Raw genomic sequence first — 16,317 nt, forward strand, 5'->3', positions numbered from 1 at the left:
AGGGTGCCACTCGAGGCCCAAACCAATTCTGGTTATCGCTTCTCGGCCTTTTGGCTAAGATCAAGTGTAGTATCTGTTCTTATCAGTTTAATATCTGATACGTCCCCTATCTGGGGACCATATATTAAATGGATTTTTAGAACAGGGAGATGGAAAAAGAGCTTGCTCTGTCCACTCCACGCATTGACCTGGTATTGCAGTACCTCCAGGAACGGTGCACCCCTTCTTAACCCAGTTTCCAAAAGCAGAACTCAATTCACCTGATTCATATTAGCCCGATTTAATGAATTGGAAGAAAGCATACGTCTTCATATGCACCTCAATTTGGCCCATTCACTTTTCACACTTCCTCCTTTTGTTTTTTATCTTTCACACTTTTGACTTTCTTTATTCATCCAAATAGCAAACTCATCACCACTCAACCTGACCAACTCGCTATGTCCCCGTGCTGCAGTTCTCTGTCTTATCTAGATCATTTGCAATTGAATGGAATAGATCCCTTTTGGACAAAGTGGATTCACCTGCTGCTGCAGTGACCACAGGTGTGATAAGATCTAGAATTGGCATCTGGTGCGATCTCTCCGCTTCCACTCCAAAGAAAGTTACCTGTTTATTCCTATCATGCATTGGTTTTTGGGGTTTTCTTTGAGTAATGATGATCTCTTTAGTAGTCTGTTGGCGCCCTCTCCTGGAGGAATAGTTTGCTTGCTCTTGGACATTCTAAAAGAGAGGTCATGATAGACATTGAGCTTCTGAGCTCAATTGGGGACAGTCATGGGTGATGAATGTTTGCAACCTACTGCGAAGCCTCATACCGCAATATAAGGAACGTCAAATACTAAGAAAGGGCGGCCTATGAAAGAATTACTACTTTCAATAAGTACACTTAAACGGCTAATTGGGAATAGAAAAACTGTAAAAAGCCCTCTGAGAAAGCCCCCCTCTAACCTTTGATAGTAAGCTTTTCTGTAGTCTGCCTGTTGATGTATTTTCCGTTTGAACTGTGCACAACATGAAGAGACGGAACACTGGCGGCTTGTCACAATGCCCCCCGATGACATCACAATAGCGCTGCTGCCTAGAAAACAAGCTGCGCAGAAGAAGTTGTTCTTTGGGTGGGAGGGTGGGCTAGTGGAAGGAGGGGGCAATCTCTTTTTTTCCCGGGTGGTAGGGGGATGACAGGAGAAGGGAAGCGGGTGGTGAGAAAGGTACAGAGGGCAGGGTTTGGGGGCTGGGAAGGAAAGGGAAAAGATTAGGGTTTGGGGATGATGAAAGGGCTTTCTACGGGTAAGGATGGCAAAGGGTGGCAGTGACGGAAAGTCAGGCAACCTGTCCTGTCCGTCTTTTTGTATCGTGAATTGGAAAGACTGCAAGGGGGAGGGGAGTTGCTTGCGCCCTAAAGGAGGAGTTATTCAGATTCATTGCAGTGGGCGGCGGCTGCAAAACGCACCATTCTTCTTGTTTTTGCTCTGCAAAGCAGCCTTTTCAAGGGTTGGCTTGGGTGACAAAATGTCTTGTGTAGGCGTGGGTTTGTCTCCCTCTCGCTCTCTCTCCCTAAGATGTGTCCGGCATAGGCCAGGGTGCCACTCGAGGCCCAAACCAATTCTGGTTATCGCTTCTCGGCCTTTTGGCTAAGATCAAGTGTAGTATCTGTTCTTATCAGTTTAATATCTGATACGTCCCCCTATCTGGGGACCATATATTAAATGGATTTTTAGAACAGGGAGATGGAAAAAGAGCTTGCTCTGTCCACTCCACGCATTGACCTGGTATTGCAGTACCTCCAGGAACGGTGCACCCCTTCTTAACCCAGTTTCCAAAAGCAGAACTCAATTCACCTGATTCATATTAGCCCGATTTAATGAATTGGAAGAAAGCATACGTCTTCATATGCACCTCAATTTGGCCCATTCACTTTTCACACTTCCTCCTTTTGTTTTTTATCTTTCACACTTTTGACTTTCTTTATTCATCCAAATAGCAAACTCATCACCACTCAACCTGACCAACTCGGCTATGTCCCCGTGCTGCAGTTCTCTGTCTTATCTAGATCATTTGCAATTGAATGGAATAGATCCCTTTTGGACAAAGTGGATTCACCTGCTGCTGCAGTGACCACAGGTGTGATAAGATCTAGAATTGGCATCTGGTGCGATCTCTCCGCTTCCACTCCAAAGAAAGTTACCTGTTTATTCCTATCATGCATTGGTTTTTGGGGTTTTCTTTGAGTAATGATGATCTCTTTAGTAGTCTGTTGGCGCCCTCTCCTGGAGGAATAGTTTGCTTGCTCTTGGACATTCTAAAAGAGAGGTCATGATAGACATTGAGCTTCTGAGCTCAATTGGGGACAGTCATGGGTGATGAATGTTTGCAACCTACTGCGAAGCCTCATACCGCAATATAAGGAACGTCAAATACTAAGAAAGGGCGGCCTATGAAAGAATTACTACTTTCAATAAGTACACTTAAACGGCTAATTGGGAATAGAAAAACTGTAAAAAGCCCTCTGAGAAAGCCCCCCTCTAACCTTTGATAGTAAGCTTTTCTGTAGTCTGCCTGTTGATGTATTTTCCGTTTGAACTGTGCACAACATGAAGAGACGGAACACTGGCGGCTTGTCACAATGCCCCCCGATGACATCACAATAGCGCTGCTGCCTAGAAAACAAGCTGCGCAGAAGAAGTTGTTCTTTGGGTGGGAGGGTGGGCTAGTGGAAGGAGGGGGCAATCTCTTTTTTTCCCGGGTGGTAGGGGGATGACAGGAGAAGGGAAGCGGGTGGTGAGAAAGGTACAGAGGGCAGGGTTTGGGGGCTGGGAAGGAAAGGGAAAAGATTAGGGTTTGGGGATGATGAAAGGGCTTTCTACGGGTAAGGATGGCAAAGGGTGGCAGTGACGGAAAGTCAGGCAACCTGTCCTGTCCGTCTTTTTGTATCGTGAATTGGAAAGACTGCAAGGGGGAGGGGAGTTGCTTGCGCCCTAAAGGAGGAGTTATTCAGATTCATTGCAGTGGGCGGCGGCTGCAAAACGCACCATTCTTCTTGTTTTTGCTCTGCAAAGCAGCCTTTTCAAGGGTTGGCTTGGGTGACAAAATGTCTTGTGTAGGCGTGGGTTTGTCTCCCTCTCGCTCTCTCTCCCTAAGATGTGTCCGGCATAGGCCAGGGTGCCACTCGAGGCCCAAACCAATTCTGGTTATCGCTTCTCGGCCTTTTGGCTAAGATCAAGTGTAGTATCTGTTCTTATCAGTTTAATATCTGATACGTCCCCTATCTGGGGACCATATATTAAATGGATTTTTAGAACAGGGAGATGGAAAAAGAGCTTGCTCTGTCCACTCCACGCATTGACCTGGTATTGCAGTACCTCCAGGAACGGTGCACCCCTTCTTAACCCAGTTTCCAAAAGCAGAACTCAATTCACCTGATTCATATTAGCCCGATTTAATGAATTGGAAGAAAGCATACGTCTTCATATGCACCTCAATTTGGCCCATTCACTTTTCACACTTCCTCCTTTTGTTTTTTATCTTTCACACTTTTGACTTTCTTTATTCATCCAAATAGCAAACTCATCACCACTCAACCTGACCAACTCGGCTATGTCCCCGTGCTGCAGTTCTCTGTCTTATCTAGATCATTTGCAATTGAATGGAATAGATCCCTTTTGGACAAAGTGGATTCACCTGCTGCTGCAGTGACCACAGGTGTGATAAGATCTAGAATTGGCATCTGGTGCGATCTCTCCGCTTCCACTCCAAAGAAAGTTACCTGTTTATTCCTATCATGCATTGGTTTTTGGGGTTTTCTTTGAGTAATGATGATCTCTTTAGTAGTCTGTTGGCGCCCTCTCCTGGAGGAATAGTTTGCTTGCTCTTGGACATTCTAAAAGAGAGGTCATGATAGACATTGAGCTTCTGAGCTCAATTGGGGACAGTCATGGGTGATGAATGTTTGCAACCTACTGCGAAGCCTCATACCGCAATATAAGGAACGTCAAATACTAAGAAAGGGCGGCCTATGAAAGAATTACTACTTTCAATAAGTACACTTAAACGGCTAATTGGGAATAGAAAAACTGTAAAAAGCCCTCTGAGAAAGCCCCCCTCTAACCTTTGATAGTAAGCTTTTCTGTAGTCTGCCTGTTGATGTATTTTCCGTTTGAACTGTGCACAACATGAAGAGACGGAACACTGGCGGCTTGTCACAATGCCCCCCGATGACATCACAATAGCGCTGCTGCCTAGAAAACAAGCTGCGCAGAAGAAGTTGTTCTTTGGGTGGGAGGGTGGGCTAGTGGAAGGAGGGGGCAATCTCTTTTTTTCCCGGGTGGTAGGGGGATGACAGGAGAAGGGAAGCGGGTGGTGAGAAAGGTACAGAGGGCAGGGTTTGGGGGCTGGGAAGGAAAGGGAAAAGATTAGGGTTTGGGGATGATGAAAGGGCTTTCTACGGGTAAGGATGGCAAAGGGTGGCAGTGACGGAAAGTCAGGCAACCTGTCCTGTCCGTCTTTTTGTATCGTGAATTGGAAAGACTGCAAGGGGAAGGGGAGTTGCTTGCGCCCTAAAGGAGGAGTTATTCAGATTCATTGCAGTGGGCGGCGGCTGCAAAACGCACCATTCTTCTTGTTTTTGCTCTGCAAAGCAGCCTTTTCAAGGGTTGGCTTGGGTGACAAAATGTCTTGTGTAGGCGTGGGTTTGTCTCCCTCTCGCTCTCTCTCCCTAAGATGTGTCCGGCATAGGCCAGGGTGCCACTCGAGGCCCAAACCAATTCTGGTTATCGCTTCTCGGCCTTTTGGCTAAGATCAAGTGTAGTATCTGTTCTTATCAGTTTAATATCTGATACGTCCCCTATCTGGGGACCATATATTAAATGGATTTTTAGAACAGGGAGATGGAAAAAGAGCTTGCTCTGTCCACTCCACGCATTGACCTGGTATTGCAGTACCTCCAGGAACGGTGCACCCCTTCTTAACCCAGTTTCCAAAAGCAGAACTCAATTCACCTGATTCATATTAGCCCGATTTAATGAATTGGAAGAAAGCATACGTCTTCATATGCACCTCAATTTGGCCCATTCACTTTTCACACTTCCTCCTTTTGTTTTTTATCTTTCACACTTTTGACTTTCTTTATTCATCCAAATAGCAAACTCATCACCACTCAACCTGACCAACTCGGCTATGTCCCCGTGCTGCAGTTCTCTGTCTTATCTAGATCATTTGCAATTGAATGGAATAGATCCCTTTTGGACAAAGTGGATTCACCTGCTGCTGCAGTGACCACAGGTGTGATAAGATCTAGAATTGGCATCTGGTGCGATCTCTCCGCTTCCACTCCAAAGAAAGTTACCTGTTTATTCCTATCATGCATTGGTTTTTGGGGTTTTCTTTGAGTAATGATGATCTCTTTAGTAGTCTGTTGGCGCCCTCTCCTGGAGGAATAGTTTGCTTGCTCTTGGACATTCTAAAAGAGAGGTCATGATAGACATTGAGCTTCTGAGCTCAATTGGGGACAGTCATGGGTGATGAATGTTTGCAACCTACTGCGAAGCCTCATACCGCAATATAAGGAACGTCAAATACTAAGAAAGGGCGGCCTATGAAAGAATTACTACTTTCAATAAGTACACTTAAACGGCTAATTGGGAATAGAAAAACTGTAAAAAGCCCTCTGAGAAAGCCCCCCTCTAACCTTTGATAGTAAGCTTTTCTGTAGTCTGCCTGTTGATGTATTTTCCGTTTGAACTGTGCACAACATGAAGAGACGGAACACTGGCGGCTTGTCACAATGCCCCCCGATGACATCACAATAGCGCTGCTGCCTAGAAAACAAGCTGCGCAGAAGAAGTTGTTCTTTGGGTGGGAGGGTGGGCTAGTGGAAGGAGGGGGCAATCTCTTTTTTTCCCGGGTGGTAGGGGGATGACAGGAGAAGGGAAGCGGGTGGTGAGAAAGGTACAGAGGGCAGGGTTTGGGGGCTGGGAAGGAAAGGGAAAAGATTAGGGTTTGGGGATGATGAAAGGGCTTTCTACGGGTAAGGATGGCAAAGGGTGGCAGTGACGGAAAGTCAGGCAACCTGTCCTGTCCGTCTTTTTGTATCGTGAATTGGAAAGACTGCAAGGGGGAGGGGAGTTGCTTGCGCCCTAAAGGAGGAGTTATTCAGATTCATTGCAGTGGGCGGCGGCTGCAAAACGCACCATTCTTCTTGTTTTTGCTCTGCAAAGCAGCCTTTTCAAGGGTTGGCTTGGGTGACAAAATGTCTTGTGTAGGCGTGGGTTTGTCTCCCTCTCGCTCTCTCTCCCTAAGATGTGTCCGGCATAGGCCAGGGTGCCACTCGAGGCCCAAACCAATTCTGGTTATCGCTTCTCGGCCTTTTGGCTAAGATCAAGTGTAGTATCTGTTCTTATCAGTTTAATATCTGATACGTCCCCTATCTGGGGACCATATATTAAATGGATTTTTAGAACAGGGAGATGGAAAAAGAGCTTGCTCTGTCCACTCCACGCATTGACCTGGTATTGCAGTACCTCCAGGAACGGTGCACCCCTTCTTAACCCAGTTTCCAAAAGCAGAACTCAATTCACCTGATTCATATTAGCCCGATTTAATGAATTGGAAGAAAGCATACGTCTTCATATGCACCTCAATTTGGCCCATTCACTTTTCACACTTCCTCCTTTTGTTTTTTATCTTTCACACTTTTGACTTTCTTTATTCATCCAAATAGCAAACTCATCACCACTCAACCTGACCAACTCGGCTATGTCCCCGTGCTGCAGTTCTCTGTCTTATCTAGATCATTTGCAATTGAATGGAATAGATCCCTTTTGGACAAAGTGGATTCACCTGCTGCTGCAGTGACCACAGGTGTGATAAGATCTAGAATTGGCATCTGGTGCGATCTCTCCGCTTCCACTCCAAAGAAAGTTACCTGTTTATTCCTATCATGCATTGGTTTTTGGGGTTTTCTTTGAGTAATGATGATCTCTTTAGTAGTCTGTTGGCGCCCTCTCCTGGAGGAATAGTTTGCTTGCTCTTGGACATTCTAAAAGAGAGGTCATGATAGACATTGAGCTTCTGAGCTCAATTGGGGACAGTCATGGGTGATGAATGTTTGCAACCTACTGCGAAGCCTCATACCGCAATATAAGGAACGTCAAATACTAAGAAAGGGCGGCCTATGAAAGAATTACTACTTTCAATAAGTACACTTAAACGGCTAATTGGGAATAGAAAAACTGTAAAAAGCCCTCTGAGAAAGCCCCCCTCTAACCTTTGATAGTAAGCTTTTCTGTAGTCTGCCTGTTGATGTATTTTCCGTTTGAACTGTGCACAACATGAAGAGACGGAACACTGGCGGCTTGTCACAATGCCCCCCGATGACATCACAATAGCGCTGCTGCCTAGAAAACAAGCTGCGCAGAAGAAGTTGTTCTTTGGGTGGGAGGGTGGGCTAGTGGAAGGAGGGGGCAATCTCTTTTTTTCCCGGGTGGTAGGGGGATGACAGGAGAAGGGAAGCGGGTGGTGAGAAAGGTACAGAGGGCAGGGTTTGGGGGCTGGGAAGGAAAGGGAAAAGATTAGGGTTTGGGGATGATGAAAGGGCTTTCTACGGGTAAGGATGGCAAAGGGTGGCAGTGACGGAAAGTCAGGCAACCTGTCCTGTCCGTCTTTTTGTATCGTGAATTGGAAAGACTGCAAGGGGGAGGGGAGTTGCTTGCGCCCTAAAGGAGGAGTTATTCAGATTCATTGCAGTGGGCGACGGCTGCAAAACGCACCATTCTTCTTGTTTTTGCTCTGCAAAGCAGCCTTTTCAAGGGTTGGCTTGGGTGACAAAATGTCTTGTGTAGGCGTGGGTTTGTCTCCCTCTCGCTCTCTCTCCCTAAGATGTGTCCGGCATAGGCCAGGGTGCCACTCGAGGCCCAAACCAATTCTGGTTATCGCTTCTCGGCCTTTTGGCTAAGATCAAGTGTAGTATCTGTTCTTATCAGTTTAATATCTGATACGTCCCCTATCTGGGGACCATATATTAAATGGATTTTTAGAACAGGGAGATGGAAAAAGAGCTTGCTCTGTCCACTCCACGCATTGACCTGGTATTGCAGTACCTCCAGGAACGGTGCACCCCTTCTTAACCCAGTTTCCAAAAGCAGAACTCAATTCACCTGATTCATATTAGCCCGATTTAATGAATTGGAAGAAAGCATACGTCTTCATATGCACCTCAATTTGGCCCATTCACTTTTCACACTTCCTCCTTTTGTTTTTTATCTTTCACACTTTTGACTTTCTTTATTCATCCAAATAGCAAACTCATCACCACTCAACCTGACCAACTCGGCTATGTCCCCGTGCTGCAGTTCTCTGTCTTATCTAGATCATTTGCAATTGAATGGAATAGATCCCTTTTGGACAAAGTGGATTCACCTGCTGCTGCAGTGACCACAGGTGTGATAAGATCTAGAATTGGCATCTGGTGCGATCTCTCCGCTTCCACTCCAAAGAAAGTTACCTGTTTATTCCTATCATGCATTGGTTTTTGGGGTTTTCTTTGAGTAATGATGATCTCTTTAGTAGTCTGTTGGCGCCCTCTCCTGGAGGAATAGTTTGCTTGCTCTTGGACATTCTAAAAGAGAGGTCATGATAGACATTGAGCTTCTGAGCTCAATTGGGGACAGTCATGGGTGATGAATGTTTGCAACCTACTGCGAAGCCTCATACCGCAATATAAGGAACGTCAAATACTAAGAAAGGGCGGCCTATGAAAGAATTACTACTTTCAATAAGTACACTTAAACGGCTAATTGGGAATAGAAAAACTGTAAAAAGCCCTCTGAGAAAGCCCCCCTCTAACCTTTGATAGTAAGCTTTTCTGTAGTCTGCCTGTTGATGTATTTTCCGTTTGAACTGTGCACAACATGAAGAGACGGAACACTGGCGGCTTGTCACAATGCCCCCCGATGACATCACAATAGCGCTGCTGCCTAGAAAACAAGCTGCGCAGAATAAGTTGTTCTTTGGGTGGGAGGGTGGGCTAGTGGAAGGAGGGGGCAATCTCTTTTTTTCCCGGGTGGTAGGGGGATGACAGGAGAAGGGAAGCGGGTGGTGAGAAAGGTACAGAGGGCAGGGTTTGGGGGCTGGGAAGGAAAGGGAAAAGATTAGGGTTTGGGGATGATGAAAGGGCTTTCTACGGGTAAGGATGGCAAAGGGTGGCAGTGACGGAAAGTCAGGCAACCTGTCCTGTCCGTCTTTTTGTATCGTGAATTGGAAAGACTGCAAGGGGGAGGGGAGTTGCTTGCGCCCTAAAGGAGGAGTTATTCAGATTCATTGCAGTGGGCGGCGGCTGCAAAACGCACCATTCTTCTTGTTTTTGCTCTGCAAAGCAGCCTTTTCAAGGGTTGGCTTGGGTGACAAAATGTCTTGTGTAGGCGTGGGTTTGTCTCCCTCTCGCTCTCTCTCCCTAAGATGTGTCCGGCATAGGCCAGGGTGCCACTCGAGGCCCAAACCAATTCTGGTTATCGCTTCTCGGCCTTTTGGCTAAGATCAAGTGTAGTATCTGTTCTTATCAGTTTAATATCTGATACGTCCCCTATCTGGGGACCATATATTAAATGGATTTTTAGAACAGGGAGATGGAAAAAGAGCTTGCTCTGTCCACTCCACGCATTGACCTGGTATTGCAGTACCTCCAGGAACGGTGCACCCCTTCTTAACCCAGTTTCCAAAAGCAGAACTCAATTCACCTGATTCATATTAGCCCGATTTAATGAATTGGAAGAAAGCATACGTCTTCATATGCACCTCAATTTGGCCCATTCACTTTTCACACTTCCTCCTTTTGTTTTTTATCTTTCACACTTTTGACTTTCTTTATTCATCCAAATAGCAAACTCATCACCACTCAACCTGACCAACTCGGCTATGTCCCCGTGCTGCAGTTCTCTGTCTTATCTAGATCATTTGCAATTGAATGGAATAGATCCCTTTTGGACAAAGTGGATTCACCTGCTGCTGCAGTGACCACAGGTGTGATAAGATCTAGAATTGGCATCTGGTGCGATCTCTCCGCTTCCACTCCAAAGAAAGTTACCTGTTTATTCCTATCATGCATTGGTTTTTGGGGTTTTCTTTGAGTAATGATGATCTCTTTAGTAGTCTGTTGGCGCCCTCTCCTGGAGGAATAGTTTGCTTGCTCTTGGACATTCTAAAAGAGAGGTCATGATAGACATTGAGCTTCTGAGCTCAATTGGGGACAGTCATGGGTGATGAATGTTTGCAACCTACTGCGAAGCCTCATACCGCAATATAAGGAACGTCAAATACTAAGAAAGGGCGGCCTATGAAAGAATTACTACTTTCAATAAGTACACTTAAACGGCTAATTGGGAATAGAAAAACTGTAAAAAGCCCTCTGAGAAAGCCCCCCTCTAACCTTTGATAGTAAGCTTTTCTGTAGTCTGCCTGTTGATGTATTTTCCGTTTGAACTGTGCACAACATGAAGAGACGGAACACTGGCGGCTTGTCACAATGCCCCCCGATGACATCACAATAGCGCTGCTGCCTAGAAAACAAGCTGCGCAGAAGAAGTTGTTCTTTGGGTGGGAGGGTGGGCTAGTGGAAGGAGGGGGCAATCTCTTTTTTTCCCGGGTGGTAGGGGGATGACAGGAGAAGGGAAGCGGGTGGTGAGAAAGGTACAGAGGGCAGGGTTTGGGGGCTGGGAAGGAAAGGGAAAAGATTAGGGTTTGGGGATGATGAAAGGGCTTTCTACGGGTAAGGATGGCAAAGGGTGGCAGTGACGGAAAGTCAGGCAACCTGTCCTGTCCGTCTTTTTGTATCGTGAATTGGAAAGACTGCAAGGGGGAGGGGAGTTGCTTGCGCCCTAAAGGAGGAGTTATTCAGATTCATTGCAGTGGGCGGCGGCTGCAAAACGCACCATTCTTCTTGTTTTTGCTCTGCAAAGCAGCCTTTTCAAGGGTTGGCTTGGGTGACAAAATGTCTTGTGTAGGCGTGGGTTTGTCTCCCTCTCGCTCTCTCTCCCTAAGATGTGTCCGGCATAGGCCAGGGTGCCACTCGAGGCCCAAACCAATTCTGGTTATCGCTTCTCGGCCTTTTGGCTAAGATCAAGTGTAGTATCTGTTCTTATCAGTTTAATATCTGATACGTCCCCTATCTGGGGACCATATATTAAATGGATTTTTAGAACAGGGAGATGGAAAAAGAGCTTGCTCTGTCCACTCCACGCATTGACCTGGTATTGCAGTACCTCCAGGAACGGTGCACCCCTTCTTAACCCAGTTTCCAAAAGCAGAACTCAATTCACCTGATTCATATTAGCCCGATTTAATGAATTGGAAGAAAGCATACGTCTTCATATGCACCTCAATTTGGCCCATTCACTTTTCACACTTCCTCCTTTTGTTTTTTATCTTTCACACTTTTGACTTTCTTTATTCATCCAAATAGCAAACTCATCACCACTCAACCTGACCAACTCGGCTATGTCCCCGTGCTGCAGTTCTCTGTCTTATCTAGATCATTTGCAATTGAATGGAATAGATCCCTTTTGGACAAAGTGGATTCACCTGCTGCTGCAGTGACCACAGGTGTGATAAGATCTAGAATTGGCATCTGGTGCGATCTCTCCGCTTCCACTCCAAAGAAAGTTACCTGTTTATTCCTATCATGCATTGGTTTTTGGGGTTTTCTTTGAGTAATGATGATCTCTTTAGTAGTCTGTTGGCGCCCTCTCCTGGAGGAATAGTTTGCTTGCTCTTGGACATTCTAAAAGAGAGGTCATGATAGACATTGAGCTTCTGAGCTCAATTGGGGACAGTCATGGGTGATGAATGTTTGCAACCTACTGCGAAGCCTCATACCGCAATATAAGGAACGTCAAATACTAAGAAAGGGCGGCCTATGAAAGAATTACTACTTTCAATAAGTACACTTAAACGGCTAATTGGGAATAGAAAAACTGTAAAAAGCCCTCTGAGAAAGCCCCCCTCTAACCTTTGATAGTAAGCTTTTCTGTAGTCTGCCTGTTGATGTATTTTCCGTTTGAACTGTGCACAACATGAAGAGACGGAACACTGGCGGCTTGTCACAATGCCCCCCGATGACATCACAATAGCGCTGCTGCCTAGAAAACAAGCTGCGCAGAAGAAGTTGTTCTTTGGGTGGGAGGGTGGGCTAGTGGAAGGAGGGGGCAATCTCTTTTTTTCCCGGGTGGTAGGGGGATGACAGGAGAAGGGAAGCGGGTGGTGAGAAAGGTACAGAGGGCAGGGTTTGGGGGCTGGGAAGGAAAGGGAAAAGATTAGGGTTTGGGGATGATGAAAGGGCTTTCTACGGGTAAGGATGGCAAAGGGTGGCAGTGACGGAAAGTCAGGCAACCTGTCCTGTCCGTCTTTTTGTATCGTGAATTGGAAAGACTGCAAGGGGGAGGGGAGTTGCTTGCGCCCTAAAGGAGGAGTTATTCAGATTCATTGCAGTGGGCGGCGGCTGCAAAACGCACCATTCTTCTTGTTTTTGCTCTGCAAAGCAGCCTTTTCAAGGGTTGGCTTGGGTGACAAAATGTCTTGTGTAGGCGTGGGTTTGTCTCCCTCTCGCTCTCTCTCCCTAAGATGTGTCCGGCATAGGCCAGGGTGCCACTCGAGGCCCAAACCAATTCTGGTTATCGCTTCTCGGCCTTTTGGCTAAGATCAAGTGTAGTATCTGTTCTTATCAGTTTAATATCTGATACGTCCCCTATCTGGGGACCATATATTAAATGGATTTTTAGAACAGGGAGATGGAAAAAGAGCTTGCTCTGTCCACTCCACGCATTGACCTGGTATTGCAGTACCTCCAGGAACGGTGCACCCCTTCTTAACCCAGTTTCCAAAAGCAGAACTCAATTCACCTGATTCATATTAGCCCGATTTAATGAATTGGAAGAAAGCATACGTCTTCATATGCACCTCAATTTGGCCCATTCACTTTTCACACTTCCTCCTTTTGTTTTTTATCTTTCACACTTTTGACTTTCTTTATTCATCCAAATAGCAAACTCATCACCACTCAACCTGACCAACTCGGCTATGTCCCCGTGCTGCAGTTCTCTGTCTTATCTAGATCATTTGCAATTGAATGGAATAGATCCCTTTTGGACAAAGTGGATTCACCTGCTGCTGCAGTGACCACAGGTGTGATAAGATCTAGAATTGGCATCTGGTGCGATCTCTCCGCTTCCACTCCAAAGAAAGTTACCTGTTTATTCCTATCATGCATTGGTTTTTGGGGTTTTCTTTGAGTAATGATGATCTCTTTAGTAGTCTGTTGGCGCCCTCTCCTGGAGGAATAGTTTGCTTGCTCTTGGACATTCTAAAAGAGAGGTCATGATAGACATTGAGCTTCTGAGCTCAATTGGGGACAGTCATGGGTGATGAATGTTTGCAACCTACTGCGAAGCCTCATACCGCAATATAAGGAACGTCAAATACTAAGAAAGGGCGGCCTATGAAAGAATTACTACTTTCAATAAGTACACTTAAACGGCTAATTGGGAATAGAAAAACTGTAAAAAGCCCTCTGAGAAAGCCCCCCTCTAACCTTTGATAGTAAGCTTTTCTGTAGTCTGCCTGTTGATGTATTTTCCGTTTGAACTGTGCACAACATGAAGAGACGGAACACTGGCGGCTTGTCACAATGCCCCCCGATGACATCACAATAGCGCTGCTGCCTAGAAAACAAGCTGCGCAGAAGAAGTTGTTCTTTGGGTGGGAGGGTGGGCTAGTGGAAGGAGGGGGCAATCTCTTTTTTTCCCGGGTGGTAGGGGGATGACAGGAGAAGGGAAGCGGGTGGTGAGAAAGGTACAGAGGGCAGGGTTTGGGGGCTGGGAAGGAAAGGGAAAAGATTAGGGTTTGGGGATGATGAAAGGGCTTTCTACGGGTAAGGATGGCAAAGGGTGGCAGTGACGGAAAGTCAGGCAACCTGTCCTGTCCGTCTTTTTGTATCGTGAATTGGAAAGACTGCAAGGGGGAGGGGAGTTGCTTGCGCCCTAAAGGAGGAGTTATTCAGATTCATTGCAGTGGGCGGCGGCTGCAAAACGCACCATTCTTCTTGTTTTTGCTCTGCAAAGCAGCCTTTTCAAGGGTTGGCTTGGGTGACAAAATGTCTTGTGTAGGCGTGGGTTTGTCTCCCTCTCGCTCTCTCTCCCTAAGATGTGTCCGGCATAGGCCAGGGTGCCACTCGAGGCCCAAACCAATTCTGGTTATCGCTTCTCGGCCTTTTGGCTAAGATCAAGTGTAGTTTGGGAGGGTACTACCTTGGTTGGTGCTGAAAGGTGCCAGGGTATTGCACAACTGCTGGCCTTGGGGGAGTGTGCATCGTAGGATGTCATAGCCCTCTTGTGACGGACGGTTACCTGGGCAACGAGAGGCGGTCACTTTTTTATTTTCAAACTCATCCTTCAAAAAAAAAAAAAAAAAATCTGTTCTTATCAGTTTAATATCTGATACGTCCCCTATCTGGGGACCATATATTAAATGGATTTTTAGAACAGGGAGATGGAAAAAGAGCTTGCTCTGTCCACTCCACGCATTGACCTGGTATTGCAGTACCTCCAGGAACGGTGCACCCCTTCTTAACCCAGTTTCCAAAAGCAGAACTCAATTCACCTGATTCATATTAGCCCGATTTAATGAATTGGAAGAAAGCATACGTCTTCATATGCACCTCAATTTGGCCCATTCACTTTTCACACTTCCTCCTTTTGTTTTTTATCTTTCACACTTTTGACTTTCTTTATTCATCCAAATAGCAAACTCATCACCACTCAACCTGACCAACTCGGCTATGTCCCCGTGCTGCAGTTCTCTGTCTTATCTAGATCATTTGCAATTGAATGGAATAGATCCCTTTTGGACAAAGTGGATTCACCTGCTGCTGCAGTGACCACAGGTGTGATAAGATCTAGAATTGGCATCTGGTGCGATCTCTCCGCTTCCACTCCAAAGAAAGTTACCTGTTTATTCCTATCATGCATTGGTTTTTGGGGTTTTCTTTGAGTAATGATGATCTCTTTAGTAGTCTGTTGGCGCCCTCTCCTGGAGGAATAGTTTGCTTGCTCTTGGACATTCTAAAAGAGAGGTCATGATAGACATTGAGCTTCTGAGCTCAATTGGGGACAGTCATGGGTGATGAATGTTTGCAACCTACTGCGAAGCCTCATACCGCAATATAAGGAACGTCAAATACTAAGAAAGGGCGGCCTATGAAAGAATTACTACTTTCAATAAGTACACTTAAACGGCTAATTGGGAATAGAAAAACTGTAAAAAGCCCTCTGAGAAAGCCCCCCTCTAACCTTTGATAGTAAGCTTTTCTGTAGTCTGCCTGTTGATGTATTTTCCGTTTGAACTGTGCACAACATGAAGAGACGGAACACTGGCGGCTTGTCACAATGCCCCCCGATGACATCACAATAGCGCTGCTGCCTAGAAAACAAGCTGCGCAGAAGAAGTTGTTCTTTGGGTGGGAGGGTGGGCTAGTGGAAGGAGGGGGCAATCTCTTTTTTTCCCGGGTGGTAGGGGGATGACAGGAGAAGGGAAGCGGGTGGTGAGAAAGGTACAGAGGGCAGGGTTTGGGGGCTGGGAAGGAAAGGGAAAAGATTAGGGTTTGGGGATGATGAAAGGGCTTTCTACGGGTAAGGATGGCAAAGGGTGGCAGTGACGGAAAGTCAGGCAACCTGTCCTGTCCGTCTTTTTGTATCGTGAATTGGAAAGACTGCAAGGGGGAGGGGAGTTGCTTGCGCCCTAAAGGAGGAGTTATTCAGATTCATTGCAGTGGGCGGCGGCTGCAAAACGCACCATTCTTCTTGTTTTTGCTCTGCAAAGCAGCCTTTTCAAGGGTTGGCTTGGGTGACAAAATGTCTTGTGTAGGCGTGGGTTTGTCTCCCTCTCGCTCTCTCTCCCTAAGATGTGTCCGGCATAGGCCAGGGTGCCACTCGAGGCCCAAACCAATTCTGGTTATCGCTTCTCGGCCTTTTGGCTAAGATCAAGTGTAGTATCTGTTCTTATCAGTTTAATATCTGATACGTCCCCTATCTGGGGACCATATATTAAATGGATTTTTAGAACAGGGAGATGGAAAAAGAGCTTGCTCTGTCCACTCCACGCATTGACCTGGTATTGCAGTACCTCCAGGAACGGTGCACCCCTTCTTAACCCAGTTTCCAAAAGCAGAACTCAATTCACCTGATTCATATTAGCCCGATTTAATGAATTGGAAGAAAGCATACGTCTTCATATGCACCTCAATTTGGCCCATTCACTTTTCACACTTCCTCCTTTTGT

The 16,317-nt window shown here is 46.2% G+C and overlaps 11 non-coding genes across 11 annotated transcripts; all 11 read left to right on the forward strand.

Moving 5' to 3' along the window:
- Positions 1–34: 34 nt before the first annotated feature.
- Positions 35–225, forward strand: LOC142276366 (U2 spliceosomal RNA). The gene has a single exon (XR_012739822.1). It is a non-coding gene; the product is annotated as a U2 spliceosomal RNA (small nuclear RNA).
- Positions 226–1,611: 1,386 nt separating this feature from the next.
- Positions 1,612–1,803, forward strand: LOC142276395 (U2 spliceosomal RNA). The gene has a single exon (XR_012739849.1). It is a non-coding gene; the product is annotated as a U2 spliceosomal RNA (small nuclear RNA).
- A 1,387-nt stretch (positions 1,804–3,190) lies between these two features.
- Positions 3,191–3,381, forward strand: LOC142276378 (U2 spliceosomal RNA). Its single transcript, XR_012739834.1, has one exon. It is a non-coding gene; the product is annotated as a U2 spliceosomal RNA (small nuclear RNA).
- Positions 3,382–4,768: 1,387 nt separating this feature from the next.
- Positions 4,769–4,959, forward strand: LOC142276390 (U2 spliceosomal RNA). Its single transcript, XR_012739845.1, has one exon. It is a non-coding gene; the product is annotated as a U2 spliceosomal RNA (small nuclear RNA).
- Positions 4,960–6,346: 1,387 nt separating this feature from the next.
- Positions 6,347–6,537, forward strand: LOC142276400 (U2 spliceosomal RNA). The gene has a single exon (XR_012739852.1). It is a non-coding gene; the product is annotated as a U2 spliceosomal RNA (small nuclear RNA).
- Positions 6,538–7,924: 1,387 nt separating this feature from the next.
- LOC142276401 (U2 spliceosomal RNA) lies at positions 7,925–8,115 on the forward strand. Its single transcript, XR_012739853.1, has one exon. It is a non-coding gene; the product is annotated as a U2 spliceosomal RNA (small nuclear RNA).
- Positions 8,116–9,502: 1,387 nt separating this feature from the next.
- On the forward strand, positions 9,503–9,693 carry LOC142276367 (U2 spliceosomal RNA). The gene has a single exon (XR_012739823.1). It is a non-coding gene; the product is annotated as a U2 spliceosomal RNA (small nuclear RNA).
- A 1,387-nt stretch (positions 9,694–11,080) lies between these two features.
- Positions 11,081–11,271, forward strand: LOC142276368 (U2 spliceosomal RNA). Its single transcript, XR_012739824.1, has one exon. It is a non-coding gene; the product is annotated as a U2 spliceosomal RNA (small nuclear RNA).
- Positions 11,272–12,658: 1,387 nt separating this feature from the next.
- LOC142276369 (U2 spliceosomal RNA) lies at positions 12,659–12,849 on the forward strand. The gene has a single exon (XR_012739825.1). It is a non-coding gene; the product is annotated as a U2 spliceosomal RNA (small nuclear RNA).
- Positions 12,850–14,413: 1,564 nt separating this feature from the next.
- Positions 14,414–14,605, forward strand: LOC142276397 (U2 spliceosomal RNA). Its single transcript, XR_012739851.1, has one exon. It is a non-coding gene; the product is annotated as a U2 spliceosomal RNA (small nuclear RNA).
- Positions 14,606–15,992: 1,387 nt separating this feature from the next.
- Positions 15,993–16,183, forward strand: LOC142276370 (U2 spliceosomal RNA). Its single transcript, XR_012739826.1, has one exon. It is a non-coding gene; the product is annotated as a U2 spliceosomal RNA (small nuclear RNA).
- The last annotated feature ends 134 nt before the right edge of the window (positions 16,184–16,317 follow it).

The sequence above is a fragment of the Anomaloglossus baeobatrachus genome, unplaced genomic scaffold (genome assembly GCF_048569485.1).
Source record: "Anomaloglossus baeobatrachus isolate aAnoBae1 unplaced genomic scaffold, aAnoBae1.hap1 Scaffold_3975, whole genome shotgun sequence".
Classification (NCBI taxonomy): Eukaryota; Metazoa; Chordata; class Amphibia; order Anura; family Aromobatidae; genus Anomaloglossus; species Anomaloglossus baeobatrachus.